At 38.1% G+C, this 20,281-nt stretch overlaps 1 protein-coding gene across 1 annotated transcript in view; it reads right to left on the bottom strand.

The window, feature by feature from the left end:
- Window positions 1-20,281, bottom strand: part of DEPDC1 (DEP domain containing 1) — a 168,199-nt gene that overhangs the window by 138,390 nt on the left and 9,528 nt on the right. The window lies entirely within an intron of this gene.

Genomic DNA, 20,281 nt, shown 5'->3' with positions numbered 1-20,281 from the left:
AATATACACAAGATTTAAAAATTGTGCTTCCTTGCAAAGTGTACTCTTAACATACTTACATTTACACCTTGTTGTGTCTTAATTGATGTCACTTTCAAGTAAAAGAAACATTAAAATAACTCCCTTAATGAGCTTTTAAATGTTTTAATATTCTGAAACATAGAGCTGAAGCCGTGTCCTAGGTAACAGGTGTGGTAAAATCTTGACCTGTGTCCTGTGTTAAGGTCTAGCTGTATGTGATTTGTTTTTTGAGTTCCTGAAGTGACGTGGCCTGAGCACCTCTGAAGGCAGCATGCTGCTCTACATGCCTTGCAAATATTCCTCTAGCTCTATAATCAGCTGTAGAGCTGACACCGAAGTTTACTGCACATCATGGCTTTGATATTTACCCTTGTCCCAGTACCTCTTTTTTTATTTTCTGTCTTGGGAACACGGTAACAGATAGACTGGTTTGTCACCTCTTGGCTGACATAATTACAGCCCTTTAAAACTCATCATTCTGTACTGTTGTCACATTGCTAAACCAAATTTCTCTACTAGAAAGTTGGAAAATCCAAGGCAGGCAGATTGCCATCTTTTTATAGGCACATGGGATTTTTTAAGTTAACTTCAATATCATGTGAGCTTTGGTTAAGGTGCTTTTAAAATTATCCAGGTTTTTTTTTCTTTGTTTTTAAATCTTGGTCTTTTTACGTCATCACTTATACAAGAAAAGATTTCATTTCCATGTTATTCCATCAAAACTTGTCTTATTTTCTCCATTTATAAATTTTATTGATGAATTTTATGACATCATGAAGGTGGCAAGATGGTTTCAATGATGTATTTGTCAATAATCACGAAACAAGGTTTTCTGACTTCAGTGCTCTGTCTTTAATCACTAGTCAGATTTGGAGCCACAGAAAAAAATATTCTTTTTGTTCATGCTTCTCTCCCTTCTCATGCCTTTTTTAAACTCTAATTATCAGAGAGTTTAGGCATCATCTATAATCTGAAAAAACTGCTGATTAATTTTGCTTGATACATATCTCTGAGTTCCCTAATTTTCCAGAGTGAGAACCCTTCCTAGAGATTTGGGCTATGTTTTTCATTTTCCCTCTTCATCTCTCTTCTATGCCGTTAATGGGGAGTGAGTCATTAGTGGATATAATCTCTTCCATCTCCGTTTTTTGCAGTAATTTTGTGCTTAACTGTTAATAATGTGCTTAGCTGTTAATTTTTGGAGGAAGCTTTTTTCCCTTTATTTCTAATTTCCCTCATGGCCACTAAAGAAAAATGCAATGTTCCATCTCTCTTTTCCCCTAACTGAAGTCTCTTTCCATCTATCCTTATTCATCTAGTACTCTTGTCATCTGCATGTGGGCAGTTGTCCCCTTCTAATTTTTAGCTTTTTCTATCTTTCATGTGCACTTCAGCTTTCTTTCATAGGGCCTGCAGACTTTTTTTTGTGGTCTTACACATTTGGGAGCTATTTGCTCCTTTTCCCACTAGTGTTTAGTATTCCCCTAGTCAGCTGATTTTGTCAGGAGACATTTGTATGTACTTCTTGTTCATGAAAAGAGAAAAATAATTCCTGACTCAGCATATGAATGTCTGATTTACCTTCTTTTGTCCTGTCCATGCAGTTCCATGAAGGAACTTCCTTGATAGACTTTTATAACCTATTTAAATAAACCTTTTCAAATTGATGTTTCTGTTATCAATATAGCACTAATCTCTGGGCTGTTGCAGTTTAGGGGGTTTGGGGTTTCAGGTTTTTGGTGGTGTTTTTATTTGTGTTGCTGTTTTTATGGGGTTTTGGGTGTTTTTAGAATGCCTTCTCAGGGAAGCTTGATTTGTCTCTGCTCGTACAAACAATGGAACTAAATAATTTCCTACCATGAGTTCTTACAGTCTTACCTGTTCCTGTCATGTCACTTTGCTGAAGAGGTCTGATGGCAGTGTGTGTCCCCTGTGCTGTGTGGCACTTGGTGTGCCATGGAGCTGCTAGTGGCAGGGATACTGGCATTTAAGTCTCTCTCCTTATAAACAAATGATGTTTGCAGTAGTACCACGTGAGATCATGCTTCCCTGATATGCATTCCTGAACCCTAACAGTCTGAAGCCCCTTAAGGACTTCCTGAGCCAGGCATTATGTCAGTCTATTACTTGTTCTTGGTTGGCTTTTTGCCTTCATGCGTGTCCAAATGCTTTTAAAAATCCGTTTATAACTTTGGCTTGTACACAATTCTGTTTCAAGGAATTAAATCAAGATGAGTAGTTTTTCTTTCCTTTTCCATGTTGTCCTTATGCATAGGATGAAATCAGTGCTATCTTGGCGTGGTTTTTGAACACTTAGAATTAACTGTACTGAGAGTCACATCTTTGAATGAAATACTAGACTATAGAAATTGTACACCACTTTGATATTTATTATAAAAGGTGTGACCATCTGTAACCATTAAATGTTATTATTAGCCAAATACTCAGCTTTCTTGCAGTTCTCAAAGCAGTGCATCCAAATATTTTTTTCTAGCATATTCAAAGTTTGTGGTGAAAATGTAATCTTATTGCTTATGGGGATATCTAGTGGATATTGCATCAAGCACCCTGTGATAGTAAATATTGTGCCAATGAACTGACATGAAAATCCTCATTTTTTAAAGTTCCTTTTAGGAGAGATGCCACAATATAATTAGAATGTTATAGAGCAAAATTACATTTACACTGACCAAAATTACTTTCCTATGTGAAATTAAAGCTGGCTTAAGTCTTATCTTTACAGTGCAGATAAATGTGTCTCTCACATGAGCAGAGGTCCCTGCTGTGCTGGGATGCTGAGGCTGGGGCGCAGGGTGCAATACTCACTCCTTGCTCTGTTCTGGCTGCAGCGTGGGGGTGTTCTGTGTTTGTGAGTCAATACAGGGGTGTGATGCACATCACTGAGTGTCCAGAGGGAGTCTCTGACATTATTTAAGTATCTGTGTTCACTTTTCCAAGTTTTTAGCAGCCTGGTAGTTATTGAATACACACCAAGGGGAATATTTTCAAACTGGGCTTTAACGTCTATCTATAAAAAACACATTTACTTGTACTGAAAGACATTTTAATGTGCAAGTTGGGTAATTAAGAATTTAATCACCTTTTCTCAAGTGAAAATAATGTTTTCTGCACAGAAAAAGAAGCAAAGTTTAGAGGCTTCATTCCAGAGAGCTGTTTGCAAGCTTGATATAGAGTCTGAAATCACTTGTTTCCCTTAAAAATAACTGGATGGTAAATCCCTGGAAAATGCATTTTCCCAAGTGTTTAGAAGAGAAGGAGGGAAGCCAGAGCAAGTCATTGAACTGCAGAAATGACCTTGTTTTATCCATGAGTGTAGAGATCTGACTGGCATTTGATGGGAATGTCCCAGCTAACCCATTTCTGTGGAAATGATCTGCTGTTTCTAAGCTCTCAAAATTCTAATTGAGTATTTCAATTGCTGGAAATATCACTGACATAAAGTCCATTTTTTCTGACCTTTTTAGTGAAAGACATTCACAAATTTGGGGTGAATGGGAGTGATTCCAGGACTTTGGTGATGGGCTTATCTCTTTACCACGGATTTATGAGCGACTTTGTTTCCTAGTAGGTCATGGCAATATTAATCAGCTGGATATATGGATGACATTGGTTTGGGTTGGCTCATTGTTCATTGCTCCCAGGCAACAGCACGAGGGACTTCCAAAGACATTGGAAGTTTTGCTTAAAACATAGAGTGTTATTTTGTTTATAGGGTTGTAAGAGTCAGTTGAGTAAAATCACTGTAAAGCTGATTTACAGCCCTGTGGATGACAAAATATAGCCCAGAATTATGCATATATCATTCCTGTTGCATCCTGTTTTTTCAAAACTGCCTTTTGTGATTTCAGGAGATGATGGATATTGCCAGGTGCTTACATAATTCAGGCTCTGTAGGAATTACTTTGGTATCATGCTCTGAAAATTGAGACCCCTTTGGTGTTAGATGCTTGTGGTAACTTTAGCTTTTTTGTTGCATGTAAGACACTACAACAAGATGTATTATTATGTGCCTTAATCAAGAAAGTTTTGAAATCTTGTTGCTTGTTACATTTCTGGGGGGATTTTGTTTGTTTTTCTTTGTGTTTTTTTTTTTTTTTTTTGATGTGTTGTTGTTTGGTTGGTTGGTTTTTTATTGTTGTTTCTTTTTGGTGCCATTAGTGACCTCCTGGGATTCAGTTATCTCCAGATCATAGCCCTGATCTGAGCCCTACACAGCTGGGAAATGTGCTTCAGAGTAGTAAAATTAATTATTCAATTCACCTTAGATTCATCGAGTCATAGTTTGTGAGTGTATGTGTATGTATTTCCTTCTGCCTTGCTCTGTGAACATTTGGTCCTGTTGACTGACTGCAGTCAAATTTGGCCGAGTTTTCCAGTACACTCCAGTGTCCACACCTCTGGGGATAGAAGGAAAAGAAAACTTTTAAATGGCCTCACAGGTGACCCACTGAAGAGGAAAGCTGCAAAGTGAGCTCATATGGGAGAGAACCTCAAAGCAAATGACTTTGTAAATACTCCTACTGCAGAAAAAGCTTCAGCTGACCAGAAGGAAATGTGACAACAAAGCATAGATCCATAGGAAAGCAGGACTTGCTACTACTAAGAATCATGGAATTACTTGTTTTTCCAAGTCTGAATCTTGTGAGGAATGGGGCATGCATATTGACAGGGATCTGGTCACTTGCTTATTTTAAAGTTTGCATTTTATTTTATTATACTAGAAGCTACCATTTGAAATTTTAGGAAAAAAAAATCAGTGGGTTTATATATGGTTTTTTATTTTATTTTTTTTTAATATTTTTTTTTTAATTCCATTGTAACAGGGAAAGCTGCCCATCTGAAAAAGTGGCACTGGTTCTGCTGAACTGCTCTATCAATTGTTTTCAGATAAATTCCATCCTCTGTGTGTGACACAATTAGTTTCCAAACTCATTTTGTAGAAATTGCAAGTAAACATTCTGGCAGTGGAAGAGAGCAGTGTCTGATTTCAAAGCCCTTTTTCTCAGGCTGGAGTCCTCTCCTGGGTACTCTTTATAGATCCATCTTATTTTTTGTCTTTGAGATTAAATGATCTGTTAAACAAATACTGTCTCTTTGATACAGAAGGATGTTTGGCAGTGCCTCATTCTGTATTTACGGTTTCTGTGCTCACATGTGGCTGTGATGCTTTGCTCCAGTTCTTTGTATTTCCCCAGTTTTGAGCGTTCATATCAGCAATGAAGTGTGATACATCCATTTGAGGATGGCTTACATTTACTAGGAAACCCAAAGCTAGCAGTACCAGTGTTTCGAAATCCAGGTTACATTATATACAATTTTCTGCCGCCTGCCCAAAGTCCCAAAGCCTAAAAGAGAAGATTATTCTCCTCATTGATACTTATAGGAAGTAACATTCTGTTTGCTAATAGCTGGAACAGATACAAAGTTTATTTGCATACGATACAAAGTTTTTCCTTTGAATTAAAAGTTTCTTTGCCTTTGCCAGGAAGTTTCCTTGCCTTTGATACAAAGTTTCTTTCCTAAACTATCAGGGAAATACTTAAACGTGGATTAGATACTTCCTAAAACCATAATCAACCTTGTAACTGTTGTAGTGCATTGCCAGGTGTGAACTGTTGGCTTCTGAAGGCAATTGCTATAAAGGTGGTTTTCTGGAGTAGGAGACAGGACGGAGAAAAAGAGGGATGCTGCTGAGGGCAAGAATATTCAGGAAAAAAAGACAAGAAATGTTACAAACTATAACTGTGGAAGTCAGATCCTCACCTAAAGTAAAGCAACTGGAGTCTGGCGAACTCCAGTGTCTGGGGCATGGTGCTACTGCTGGGGGATGGGCAGAAATGGTTTACGGGCTGTCAGGAAGATGTATCAAGAAGCGAGGAAAAAGGGTTTCACACTTATTAGTAATCCAAGGATGTAATTAGTACTGGGCTATGAAAGAGCAATACTCTGCCACATTTACAAATCTGAAGGAATTTATTATGAAATTATTAATCAATAGATTATGTTTCTGCATTATAAAAGTATATATGTGTATATATATATATATAAATAGTGAGTGCATTAGAATTCTTTACATTCTAACTGATAACGTGCAAGCAGAGCTACTCCTGTTGCATCCTGTTTGGGAAGGGCACAGCATCCTAAGAAAATTGTTGTCATCCTCATAGTCTGACTCTCTTCTGATTTTTAGGCTGTAAATCAAGGTTAGACATTAAAAAGCAAGCAATTTATTCTGCAGGAAAGATGTTTTTAAGTGACTGAAGACTTTAATGAAAAGTCATATGCAAAAGAGAACTACTTAACTGTTATGTTGAAACTGATGTTTACTTGACTGAGGCTGAATTTCTAATGCTGCATCTGTTCCTCTCTGGTTTATAGACAGAACAGTATCAATAAGCATAATTAAGCAGGCTGAATAATTTCCAGGATATACACACATTTTTAGTTGCTTGTAAGTTGGCTGGATGAAGCATTTTATTTCTTTTTATTTATTTTTTTTCCCAAAGCTTGTTCCTGACTTTTTGTTTTGTTGTTGTTGTTGGTTTATTTATTTTCTTCAAAGTTTCAAGTTTTAATAACTGCCAGAGGAGCTGCTGAGGAGCAACAAAAAATCATTTATTGTTCTTAAACATTGTTACAGTAGTTTTGAACATCCTGGAATTTCAGGTGTCCGGTACAGAATGTGGAAATTTGGCAGTGAGTGATTCTGAAATGAAATTGTTCCTCATTTCGTGTTTATGAAAAAGAATAACTGTGTGATATACAGCTCTTTTGTAGACTTCTTAGTCTTTATTACATGTTCACCTTGTTTTTTAAAGTACCCCCTCCTCACAGAGACCCCAGATCAAATTGATAATACTGTGTGATTAAAGACTGGGTCACATTGTGGTCATAAAATCAGCTAGTATTCCCGTTGTAAGGTCAAGCTATTTTTTGCGTTTCTTAACTTGGAAGTGCTTGATTTTCCAGCTTCTTTTGCAATGGTTTTTGTGAGGTCCTTCCAGAGGTACAATGACTTGCTGCCATTTTGCCAGGCACAATGGCAAAATAACGAAGGGGACTTGCCCTGAGCTAGAACACTGCTTTTCAAAGCCTTTCAAATATTATTGTTACTGGGCCTATAAATATCGTTTAAAAGCCTTTATGAAAGCAGTTCTCCCCTGGGGGTGCTGCACAAAGCAACAATGTTCTGTAATAGAATGTAGACAGCCTTAATACAAGGCTTTTAAATATTGCTGCTTTCTTTACTGGCTTTATTCTAAATATAGTGAATAAAATCTTTTCTGTTATGTGGGTTTTTTCCCCTTCTGATATATTTTCTTGTTCTGGATCATGTCTAACTGTGGATGTGGGTGACTGGCACTGCCTAGCTGTATGTCATGCAGCTGCCAAGTGGTAACATGCAAAGCAATAAATGAACAGGCTTCACTGTTTAGTGAGTAGCTTAGTTTGATGGGAAGATTTCCATATTTTTCTTTCAATTCCAGCTGTATTTTCAGTGTCAGAGTTGTCCAGAATGTGGTTGTGGCTGCTCAAGACACTATCCATCCCATATGCCTCTTTTTCCTCCAAAAGTGTGTGGGTACTTGTCAGAGGTACAGTGAAGCACACTGCATTCCTCTGAGGAGGATGCATTCAAGCCACAGCCTACTTTCAGCATCCTGCTTTGAGGAGAGATTTGGTTGCCTGGAAACTACAGCTGGTCAAACTGTGGAATTTCAGTTCCAAAGGAATTTGGGAGGGTTGTTTTAATATTTTTTTGTATTATTATTTTTTTCTTCTTTTGGGTTAGATCAAAGACTGAAAAATAAAATCCAGATGCTTGATTTAGAGTCTGGTAGAGGATACAGAACATTTACATGAAGGGTTATTTTGGTATTCACTTCTAGAAAGGTTAAAATGGATCATCCTGAGTTTATAAAAACACTGCTACTTCCTATTTGGACAGCAAAGCTCTTTCAGGAAAATGTTTGCATATGCAAGTCTCAGTTTTCTTAAAATACTATTCTCAATGGAAATTTGTTTTGCTGGTAATTTTGGGGGATTCTGCTTGTTTCTCTAAGTCCAGCTTTTGACCTTCTGCTCCTGCTTGAGCCAGTCCAGTGCTTCCAGCCTGGGTGGTGTGTGCTGGATTAGGTACTGGCATGTTGGAGAGTCAGTGGAAAAAAATACCCTGAATTGGGCACAGCTGAGCTCAAGATGGGCCTCCAAGGGAGGTTTTCCATTCTTCCTTGAGCTTCCTGATCTGCTTTTTGCTTGTCTGCTCAGAAGCTTGAGTGACAGGGATGTCAACTGATGCTTGCCGTTGACATTCTGCTGGTACTAATATTAAATTCAGATGAAGAGTATATATAGAGCTTCTGAAAATTAATTGCTAGAGAACTTTCCATAAAAGGAAGAATTACTCTTTTCCCTCCTTCCTTAGTCATTTAATTTCATCCTAAATTGTGGTTTTGGCAAACCTGTGTATGGCAGGGTTTAAAAAATTTTTTATGTTCTCAGTGCACCACTAAAAGAAAACCAATGAAATTAATTTTTCAGTCTCAAATATTTGTTATAATAACTTCTCCCTATTGTGATCCATGGGAGGTGTCAAGATATCAGAACTGGCCTACTGCAAAGATAAATCTGATTTTATGAGACTATCAGGCTTTCATATAAAGGCTACGATTGTGTTAGCTGATTGAAAGCAGAAAGCTCACATTTTGTAGGCACAACTTTGCCCTTTTTTTGGCATTTATTTATTATTTTTTATTTTTTAGTTGTTTCCTTTTTGCTTTATGCATTTTAAAGTTAACTGCTTAGGCTGGGCCTATGTTAGGGTAGAGAGTGTCAATTAAAAGGTACACAGCTCTCAGCACAAGTGTTGCTGTAATGACTTCATTCAAAACAGTCTTTCAGAGCAGGTGCTGACCTATTTGTTTTCAATTGGGTGCTCTTTCACCATAATTAATTCAAATTTATTCTTGTTCTTTTTTTAAAAATTATTTTTCCTTCTTTTCTTTGTAAGGAACCCACTACATGAGAAACTGTTGTGAATCAAAACAATTACTATCTAGAAATCTACAGCTACAGGAATATCTAGCAAGTAGGTATCCCATCTTTGCCTCAATCAATATTTATATTCGTGTAATCAGAGCTGTGTAGTTGATGTACAGCTGTACATTTGTGATCCTGACAGGGTGCTCAGCAGCACTGTCTAGATTTTCATTCCAATGTCTGAACAAAAAGGAGGACAACACTAAAGAATCATCTGACTGAATTAACGGACAGTGTAGCACTTAGCTGTACAGTGTGTGTGTAGCCTGAAGAATGCAAAATTTCAGGCACTTGTAAGACTTCCCCATTCATTTTAGAACAAGTGTTGCTTTTAGTTATGTCAGATGAGATCCACAGAAACGGATGGCACTGTCACAGGGTGACACAAGTACAGCTGAGAGGAGCTTCTGGCTACCCATCAACTCTCCTCTGATCACTCAGCAGCAGGCACACTCTGCTGGTGAGAGAGAAAAAACTGACTTTAGGGTGGTGAGTTACTGGACCATTCCATTGACTCATTTCCATCTTGAAATTGGAAGTTTTGTCTTGTTTAATAGACTTCAAATCTACTAAAAGAGTTCATATTAATTAAAATGCAAGGCAACAATGACCAGCAATTGGAATCTGTCAAAAGGGTTCCCTGTATTCTTATTGCTATGGGCTTTTGAAGTGAAGTAAAAGAGAATTTGCAAGACAGGCATTCAGAAGAAAAGGGAACTAGGAAAGTACAACATGAACAATAAGCAGTAGATAGCAGTATTGGAACAACCTTTTCAGAGCCTCTGTCACTTCTTTCTAGGAAGAAACTCTTTTCTTTAAAAACATCATCTATTTACTGGCAGGGTTCTAGCAGTAGAAACCGGAGACTTTCTTCAATTAGTTTTCTTTCTAACTGTGTTTCCCAAGTTTTACTAGTTGTGAAAAAGAGCCCAAGTGAATAGAGTTAATGTATCTAAATTGCCTGATGAAGAGAGTGATTTGAGAAAATGCAGTTTGTTTTTATACTTGTGTAAAAGCTCGATAAAGAACCAGTAACAGATGTCAAAATCTGTTGAAGCAAATACAGTGGGAGTAGCACTTGGAACACCCTGAACTTCTGCCATGTGGGCAACAGATGAATGAAAACACCACAACAAAGTGCAGGTCTGGGATCTTTGCTTTCCTACGTCATTTTGTTCAGTGGGAATATGTCATTGTTCTTCTGCAACCTTTTATTCAAGATTCAAAAACTGTTTCCTGATTATAATGTGCCTTTTTAAAAATAAAACAATCTTTGTTACACAGATGTGTGTGTATAAATTTATATATATATATATATATATATATATATATATATATAAACAGCAAGCAGTTTGTTTTTATACTTGTGTAAAAGCTCGATAAAGAACCAGTAACAGATGTCAAAATCTGTTGAAGCAAATACAGTGGGAGTAGCACTTGGAACACCCTGAACTTCTGCCATGTGGGCAACAGATGAATGAAAACACCACAACAAAGTGCAGGTCTGGGATCTTTGCTTTCCTACGTCATTTTGTTCAGTGGGAATATGTCATTGTTCTTCTGCAACCTTTTATTCAAGATTCAAAAACTGTTTCCTGATTATAATGTGCCTTTTTAAAAATAAAACAATCTTTGTTACACAGATGTGTGTGTATAAATTTATATATATATATATATATATATATATATATACACACAGCAGAGTAGGTTCTCCAGTAGTGGAAACTATTACATCACCTTCAGTTAAGGAATTTTGATTAGGATTATGAAAGCTGACTACTTAGAATACTCATCCATCTTTCTGCAAAGTGGTAAGAGATTTCAGTTCTGTGTTTTTAGATCAACAGGTGCAAGGTCTGTCTCCTAAAACATCCATAAAGCATTTCCACCACGTGGAGGTGAACTAATCAAAACCACTTGCACTGCCTTTCAGTTGGTAGCACTTGGATCCCTTCCTGACCAGGATCTCAGGCTGCTTCACAGACTGTAGAATTGCATACACACTTTTGAGGAAATTCCTGAAGCTGTTAAAATTTGAAGTTGGGCAGCTGACTCAGAAATGAGGGCATTTCCCTAACTTGTTTGGAAAATGTCAGTACTTAATTTAATTTTTTTCTGTGAAATATTTTTATTTTTGTTTCAATTAGTTTTGATGTAATCTGACATGATTAGACATTGCATATGGATGTCATAGATATGAAAGTCAAAATACTATCTTTGTGTCTTTTTCTTTTATTTTTAAACCAGTACAAATGGATACATTTTTTCCCTGTTTTCTTGGTCAAAGTTTATCCTGTTTGTGTTATAATGAATAATCTCGACAGTTTGAAGAGGAAAATATTAGACACCTTGTGAGTAAATTGGAGGAGCAACTATTTTCAGTAGTCTAGAAATGTTATCACAGTCTAGCACATGGGTGTTAAAAACATCTGCTCCTCTAATTGGTTCACTGAGTATTTCATTTTTCTACATGACTTGAAATGAGAAGACATGCCATTCTGTGCTCCCTGACAATTGCAGCACAACTACTGACTTGCAGTAACCTCAAACAAGGTCTTCAAACCATTCACACAGGAAGTTTTTGAGCAGGGGTAAATCAAATATTTTGTGTATTGACTTTCATGAAATTTAATGGCATCTGAGACACTAATTAATGCTTAGTCTGGTTTTTTGTGTGTGTGCACAGTGTAGTATTTATGACAGTTGTCTGTGTTTGGGAACAGATACATGCATGTCACTACTCTCTGTCAAATGCAGAATCTTTAAAACACTGTTGTTGAAATAATTTCAGATTAGGTTATGGGAAATTTTACTTTCCCTTTTTCCTTAATGGTAAATGATTAATTGTTTTTAGCCAGGATTGGAACCTGCCATGGCAGGTAGCTTTGTCCTAGATTCCTCTTCTCTTTTACTCATGAAAGACAGACTCAGGTTTTGTGTAATTTTTCACTTCTGTTTCTTTAACAATGAGAGAGCTTCTGCTTCTCTTTATGTTAGAAATTCACATACAACATGTTTTAAGTAGGAAACTATATAGAATCATAGAATCACAGAACAGTTGGGGTGGGCAGGACCTCCTGTGATGTGTACTGTCAGATGCTTCATTCCCTTAATCATCTTATTGGCCCTTTACTGGGCTTACTCCAGTAAGCCTATGTCTGTCCTCTGCTGGGGAGCTTGGAAATGAGCACAGCACTCCAGATGTGGCCTCACCAGTGCTGAGGAGAAGAATCACCTTCTGTGACACATGAAAATGTTGTGAACTAGTAGCTATACAAATAAGGATAACAAATAGATTAAACGTGACTAAAGAGGAGGGAAAAGTTACATGTTGGTGTTAATGGTTACACATTGATGTTCAAATGTACTTTTAAAAGTATGTATTTATGCACTTTTTAAAGTACCTGTTTACATAAAAAAAATCCAACTTTGGTATCATTTGAGTTTTAGGAACTGAGATTTTGGTTGTGAGTCATCTTTAGTCATAGCAGAGTGTGACATTTCTATTTGGAAAGGGCAAATAGTGTACACTTAGGTGAAGGAATTCGGCCAATTTAAATTTTTTATTGACTGATGGAAGATTTCAGAAGTGGAGGAGAGGAAGAAGTGAATGTCTTCTGTTTACCTGCTTCCTTACCTTTGTTTAATATCACAATCTTATGAACTAACATGTAATGCTGGGATGGCATGTTTTTCTAGAAATAAAGGCCAGACCAAGGGGTTTTTTATAGGTCTATCAACTTCCCTTGTAAAACATGCACTCTGCGTTTGAATGTGGCACTTGTGTACAAATGCAACAGCTTAAAAGATGATAAAACTATGGGATAAAATTTGCCTGCTGCATTGGTACCCTTTTCTTCTTGAAAATGCAAGGGATCACAGTGCATTGGTGTTGCCAGACTGCAGAGCTTTCAACAAGCTTTCACATTGCAGATGTGTGTCTGTACTCTGGTGGCTCTTTTTTAAGACAAATTCTCTAAAAGAGAAAAACTAAATCAAGAAGATTTCAAGAAACAACTTGTTCTAAAACAGTAGGAACTTTCTTCTCCAGCAGACTGACATCTATTAAAATCATCTCAAAATCCAGAAGACAGGTTCTTTGTCAGCTAAATAATATCTTATTTTTTCTCTCAAAGTAAGTGACAATATGAAATTCTTCCCTTACAATTCTATCTGTTATAAATAACAAATCTCCCAGCATTAGTTCAGTGATTTCCATCCTCACCTCTCCAGAAATTTTCAAACTTAGCAGGCTTCTCTCTCCTTTTGTGCATGTTTATATGTATCTGTCCTTAACTCATCTTGCAAGCAATCCAAGCTACTAAAGCCTAAATAAAAACACAATAGCCCTGGTTCCCCACTGTGCTGCTCTAGTACCTATGCTGAGGAGCTTTCCTCAGCCTGCAGGGCTGGCATTGAAGGAGTGCTGCCAGGTTCTCTGCCTCACATCACTTTTCCTTTCACCTGGACAAGGAATGGGGAGAAGCAGGACTTAAAATGCCCTGGGTAAGGAACTCATGGGAGGTTTCATTTTACGGGGTGTTTTCCCCACTTTGCACTTAGGTCTCTTCTTCCCTTACAGAGTAGCTGTTTACTCAGAATAATTTCTGCACACAATTTGTAAAACTGGTTTTCTGTCATTTTCCACAATTCCCTTCCAATCTATTGTATTCACAGTAAATAGCCACTTACATTTGACTTGTCTTGTTTAAATAATTAAGTGCAGTTCTTTTTTAAACCTTCCAAATATTTTGTTTAAAGCCGGGAAGTGGTCAAAGATGTAAAGTGTTGCTCATTTGTGCTAATGAAGATAAACAGACCAGTATGCTACTGGGATGCCATGTTCCTAGCAGCCCTTCATTGGCCTTTTTGTTTGCCCGTGCTATGAATTAGGCTGCAGAATGCTGGAATGGGATGGCACAATTTGACTGAGACCTCTGAGTGTTACCCAGAAGCACAAGGCAGAGATAAGAGGTACAGAAGCTTTGGTAGAGTGCCTGTCTTGTTCCTGAATTTCTGAACAGCAGGATATAAGCTTCTCCTTGATGTCATGCTCCACACCCCTGACCACCCTGTCTTTCTAGCTTGGGGGAGCCCAGGAATGCTTTTTATACTGATATTTTGCTGATAGAGAAGCCATTTCATGCTCCACCTCTTATTGCTGTAGCTCCCTTTTCATTAAGACAAAACAAACAAACAAACAAAAGGTAGTTTGAGGAAAGGGTTTTTAGAATATTTGGGGGTTTTATACCTTAGATACCCAAGTACGGTCAAAAAAGGTTTTACAAGGGTGAATCTGGTTTGGATGATGTCATGACAGTTTCTGTTGCTTCTTCTGAGTTTCCTGATTCTGTCTATTCTATCAAGTTCATACCTCTAAATGAGCATGTTGGCAAAGGAGTAAGTAGGTATAAATAGCCTCTGAATGAATTTAGGCCAGTTATTAATAGTAGTATGAAACTCAGAAAACGTGACATTCCACAGGAACATTCCGGTAGGACTGGCCAGGAGCAAGGAGCCATTTGGCTGGAGATGATGTTAGAAGAGCTGAGGTAGGAGGTTACATGATGTGGCTGGAAGCTGTAGTAGGGCATCATAATTCACCCAGAGAGTTCTTTCCCATCGCCTGCTCTTCTGTCTCTCTGTTTTTATTCCTTAAGAACAGTAGCATGGACCGTTAGGATGTTGTTCATCTTTCTGATACCATCTGTTTTCCTTGGTGGGAGGGAGAAGTGGGATTCATTCCAAGCTGTTCCAAATGTTTTTTCCTCATTCAAGCTGAAATTCAGATGTTGTGCTCAGTTTCTAATGCGGTTCAGTGGCACTTAGAGTACTGTACTCTGGGCAGTCCTGATCCATATGTCACTTGACCCAACAAAGCTGTAATCACCTCTTTATAGAGATAAGAAGCTCTGAGGCAATTGCTGTGAAGTCAGAGGAGGGTGGTTCATCAGTGAAGCTGTCACTGCATTCCTTTGCTGGGAGAACAATTTACTCTTTCCTGTGGATTGACTGAATCTTTCCCCTAAGCTTTTGTGCAGCCTTTGTTCCAGTTCTGCACTATCTCTCTCTGTTCCTGCCTGTCTTCTCTATAATCATCTTGACTACTGGTGATTTTTCATGCCTTTCCAGATTCTTTCATGTCCCACTCCAAGTTGTCTTTATTTTCCCCTCCATTAAAATAACGGACAGTGTCCTGATCCTTTTTTCACAGCCATCATCTTGCCTATCCTCATTTTTAGATCTATGCCTTTTTTGCAGCAGCAGGCAGCTGGCAGCCCAGTCTCAGCACAGTGGCAGTCTTTTCTTTTATATTATTGTTTTAAATTTTGGTCTGCAGTTACAGACCTGCAAACCAGTGAACCTCACCAAAGGCTGAGAAACTGGCTCTGACACTTCAGCCTGAAAAGTGTTCCTCAGGACTTCTTCCTGGCTTCTGCAATATCTTCTGCAGAAGAGTTCTCTGCAAGTCCTTCTCCTGCATGACAACCCTGCATAAAACTGTCAAAATCAATATAGCTGAGAGCTGAAAATACTGTATATTGGAAGGCTTTGCAGCATTTACAGTTAAATGCTGTTCTTTATGTCTGCAGCCACTCAAGCCTCAAGCAATAACTACTCAGTGAGTGCTGTCTCATTCTCTCATGTCTTCTGATGGTGGTTTGAAGATATCCTTGCTTACCCAGTCAATAGATGGAATTAAATACCTAGATTGTTATAAAAATTATTTTGTTTCTTTTAAATTAAGTCCCGATAGGAGGTGGGGATTTTTGCCTTTTTTAGCCTATGAAGGGATCTAATTTTTATTTTGCTGCTCAAAGAAATAATGTTTTTAATTAGGTGTTAGCAGAATCATCTCCAAGATGCAAGAGACCACTACCTACAGTAAATTAGTAAATACATTATTTCTAATTTGTTTTCACTAGATGCAGTGTTGTTTGGTAATCACCCAGAACTGGGGACTTCAATGTACATAATTCAAGTGTATGAGGTCTTAAGTATTTTTTTTTTGCTGTGGACATCCACATTCAGACAGCAGCCCTGTGGCCTTCTCGGGGTCTCTCAAAGCAAATCAATACAGACAGAGACTGAAAAGTGACAAAGTATCTTGCAACCAATGAATTACAAATGTTTTGATACAAATTAGCAGTAAAGTGTTTTGATGAGTCAGGCAATAACAAGAGGAATATGTCAAATGCAAAAGGGGCACTGGAGGTGTAGACCATGTTCTGCTGTGTTGCTCGTGTGGAAAAATATATCAAGACATAATTTTCATAATTATCAGTAGAAATGTTGCTGAAATAATTTAATTTGAAACAAACTGATGAAATCATTAACTCTCTAGCTAAAGTTATAAAACCCTCAGGAAAAATTTTATTCTTTTGCTTACACTGTAAGAATGACAAAATAGGGATTATTCAGTTTGATTGTGGGAAAAGATACATCAAATTCTACAGTGATGCAGAAAAAAAAGTCAGATCTTTATGCAATGCATCTGCTTGAGTGTTGTTCTGAAGCAGATGAAATGGTATTATTCATGGTTCCTGTAGGAATGAAATAGAGCATTTTAAAATGGGGTGACACCTTTGCAAGTATTGGTATGATATTATGGCACAACTTTGAGTTAGTCAGATTTGAGAATATCTTTTCAGTTTTATTTGGCATTAGCTTAGCACCTACTTCAATTGAATTTTTGCTTTGGCTTGTAGTTGAAGAAATTTTAATACTTGATACCTGCTATGGAAAATGGATCCATTGAAATTCCATAGTGTTGCTAATTCAGTAAAAGGCTGGAAATTCTACATTTCAGCTCTCTGACTAGCAACATCTTGCCTCCAGGCCAAGCTTGCACTCCTTTTTAGACTTCCTGTTACCAGAGCAGATTGTACAATGGAAATTATGTGTCTATTTATAAGTTGCTGCCAAAAGTCTATCACTGTTGATATACAGCTAAGACTTCATTTAGCAGGTGTGTGGATGCTAAAAGATTACTTAGTTCTTTGTCCACACTTTTTAATCTTGTTTCAGACTCTGAGAAATTACACTGGACTTTTAGTATTCATTGTGCTTGCTCAGGGGAGGGTCTGCTAAACCAAATGAGCTGAGACAATGAAGACCTTGTGTTTTGTAAGAGTGAACAGTTCACAATTCATTTATAACCACTAGACAAAAGCATGGATAAGCAAGGGAAATACTAAAAAAAGGAAGGGAAGAGAAGGGAAGGGAAGGGAAAAGAGAAGGGAAAAGGGAAGGGAAGGTCCAAACCAAACAAAGCAAACCACTGTTCCACATGAAGAGAATGTGACAAAGTCCTTAAATCTTCCAGAGCTGTTATATCCACACCTGCCAGATCTGATGATCTGCTGAAACCTTCCATTAAGCATCAAGCCCTTGTATTTCTTGAGTGGGACAATTTGGTACAGTTCTGGTTTACAATGAAAGCGATAAAATTCTTTTCAGAAAGTCATTGCTAAGATTGTGTAATTGGGCATTAAAGTGCTGATTATACTTTACAAACTCCAGGACTTTGTTAAAAACCTGACATTCCAATGTACTGAATTTCAGTGTTTGACAGCTCAGCTGTGAGAATTTTTTTAGAGAACATTTGTACCATAAGAACAGCATGTTAATTGACTAAAAAAAAAACTGGGACAGATTAATCATGGGAGGGAACACGATAGTTAAGAGAATGTAGTTCTAGAGCCCTCTGCTGATGGAAACCTTTAGAAATACAGTTCTTTTCAAATGCCCGTTTTTGAATGGCCTGACTTACTCATCTCATCCATTTCAGCTCCCTAACTTGGGGTGGAATAATTCCACAGGCTACAGTGGCTTTCCTGTGGTGCTCACCAGGAAGGAGCCTAAAGAACCAGCTTGCTCCAGAGCCTGAGCTTCCACAGGGCCAAAGAGGAGGTGAGGTGAAGCTGCTTCTCAGTGTTAGCAGGTGTTTCTCCAGGCTTACACCTGGTGTGGGGATTTTAACACTTGGATTTTGCAAGGATGTCAATTCTCATTCAGTGATGGTAATGAAAGATATGTATTCTGCAAAAAAATGGTCAGAAAATGGCTGAGCATGGACTGTTGCCTTGAAGAGCAGTGAGAACAGACATGAACTAGAAGACTGACCATCAGACAATGTATCCTGACATCTTCTACCTTCTTCACAAACATCAAAGCAGTGTTTAGCAGCCTGCCTTTAACTGTTCATTTTCCCATGTTCTTGGTTAAACCCAAGCCCTTTGCAGCACAGCAAGCCTTACTGCTGGGACTGGTTCTAGTGGCTGCAGAGGTGGATGGAACAAAACAAATAGACCTCTTTATTTTCCATGATTCCCCTAAACATATTTGTCATTGTCCCCACTGCAGAGTAAACCTGACTTTTGAGGTGTTCCAGTATCTAAAGACTGGTCATTGTCTGCAGCATTTTGAGATGGATTGATTTAAGCTGACAAGACTCCTTGGATTTTTGATATGGAGTTTACATCCATCTAATTACTGTTTAATGGATTTTTTGTTTGTTTGTTTTAAATTTATTGTTAGAAAGAAGAGCTAGCTTTGTGCCAGGCAATACAAGCCCTTGTTCTTTGGAAATGTTTGAAGCAAAAAGAAGTCTAGTAAGGTTTTGTTTTTCAGGTTTATAAAGCCAAGGCCTTCTGGCACAGTTGTTTACTTGGAAAAGAGTGGAGCTGGCTTAAATTTGCCCTTAAATCTACCATTTTCTTATACTAGATGCAGTTTCTGTCAACCTTTCCAAGCAGGCACTCTCCAAGCCAGGCACAGCTCCCAGAGGGAGGCAGTTCTGTGGCTCTGCTAGGGGCTACTGCAGAGATCTCCAGGGGCTGGGATGGTCACCCTGACGCTGCAGGGGGCTGGGGGTGAGGTATGGCAGAGACAGGCACCCCCCACTTTCCATAAAGGAAGAAAATAATTTCAGCCCGTGTGGCTGTTCTGAATTAATCTCAAAATTATGGGCCAACTGGCGCTGGCAAAACATGTTTAAACCACAAACAGAAAAAACTGCAATATGCATTTCAGTGTAAAAAGCTGGGCTTGTGAAAGAGGAAAGGGAGAATATGCCACACACACATTTCCTTAGAGAAATTAAATGAGCTTTTTCACCAGTGCTACATTATATGATGATAAATTTAACAAAAAGATCATTCTTGTGCTCTCTGACAGCTGTGTAGGCATCCATAATGTGGAACTCTCATTCTTCTGGTTACCAGTGTGTCCTCTCTGAGTCTTCAATATTCTTTGTATGTGTTTAATAAGCTGTGATATTTACTAAAAAACCATAACCAGTGAAGAGGCAGTCTCATTTGCCATGGCATAATCAAGTTTTTCCCAGAGTGATATATAGTTTTGTATTGTTCCCTGTATTCTCTTAAACATTCCTTGTTATGCCTGCCTTCAGAGCTGTTTTCCAGAATTGTCCTCTGCCATAGAATTTCAGGGGAAGTCAGTGTGGTTGGACAGCAAGTGAATACCCCGTGCAGATCTTCCCTATGAATTCATGTAAAAGATTCAAAGTTCTGAAATTATATTGCATAGTCTTTACTGAAATTAAGTGAACTTTTCCTAATTCATTTCATATTTTAAACTCTGAAGCTAGAATACACAGTCCCCTGTTATCTAGGGGGCTTTAATCAAGGCTGTCTGTGTGCTTAATACTTCACAACACAGGGCTGGTGATGGGACTAGTTGTTGTGGAGGGGAAAGAGCAAAATTCAGATTTTATCACTAGATTCTGGCTAAGAATATGCCAGGGAGAAACATGGCAACTACTATGTAGATTGACACACAGAGGAGATGTACTCAGGTATCCACGGGTAGTGAGGTATTTATAGAGATAAATGTTTAGATGTAAATTTTTATTCTCATACCCAAGCAGCCAACTTTCATGGACACTTGTGGGGGTTACATTTTTGAGGTTTGACTCGTGCTGACATTTAGGTATACAGGCATCAGCTTTTGCATTTTGATAACCCCATTTATGAACATACATCAAGCATCTCGCAGCACAGATGCATTAATGGGTGTGGTGAGACAAATGGGGGGGCACTGAAAATCAGTGCATCTGCAGCCAGGAAGGAGGAGAGAATGACAGAAGAAAGAGGAGCTGATGGGCAATAAAAGGTTTTCTACTTTTCTTGGCAAAAATTGAGATCTCTAGAGACAAGGGAGAGTAAGCAGAGGGGGA

Source organism: Chaetura pelagica, unplaced genomic scaffold (assembly GCF_000747805.2).
Source record: "Chaetura pelagica isolate M959 unplaced genomic scaffold, ChaPel_1.0 scaffold243, whole genome shotgun sequence".
Taxonomy (NCBI): domain Eukaryota; kingdom Metazoa; phylum Chordata; class Aves; order Apodiformes; family Apodidae; genus Chaetura; species Chaetura pelagica.
This window is presented reverse-complemented; position numbering and strand designations above follow the sequence as displayed.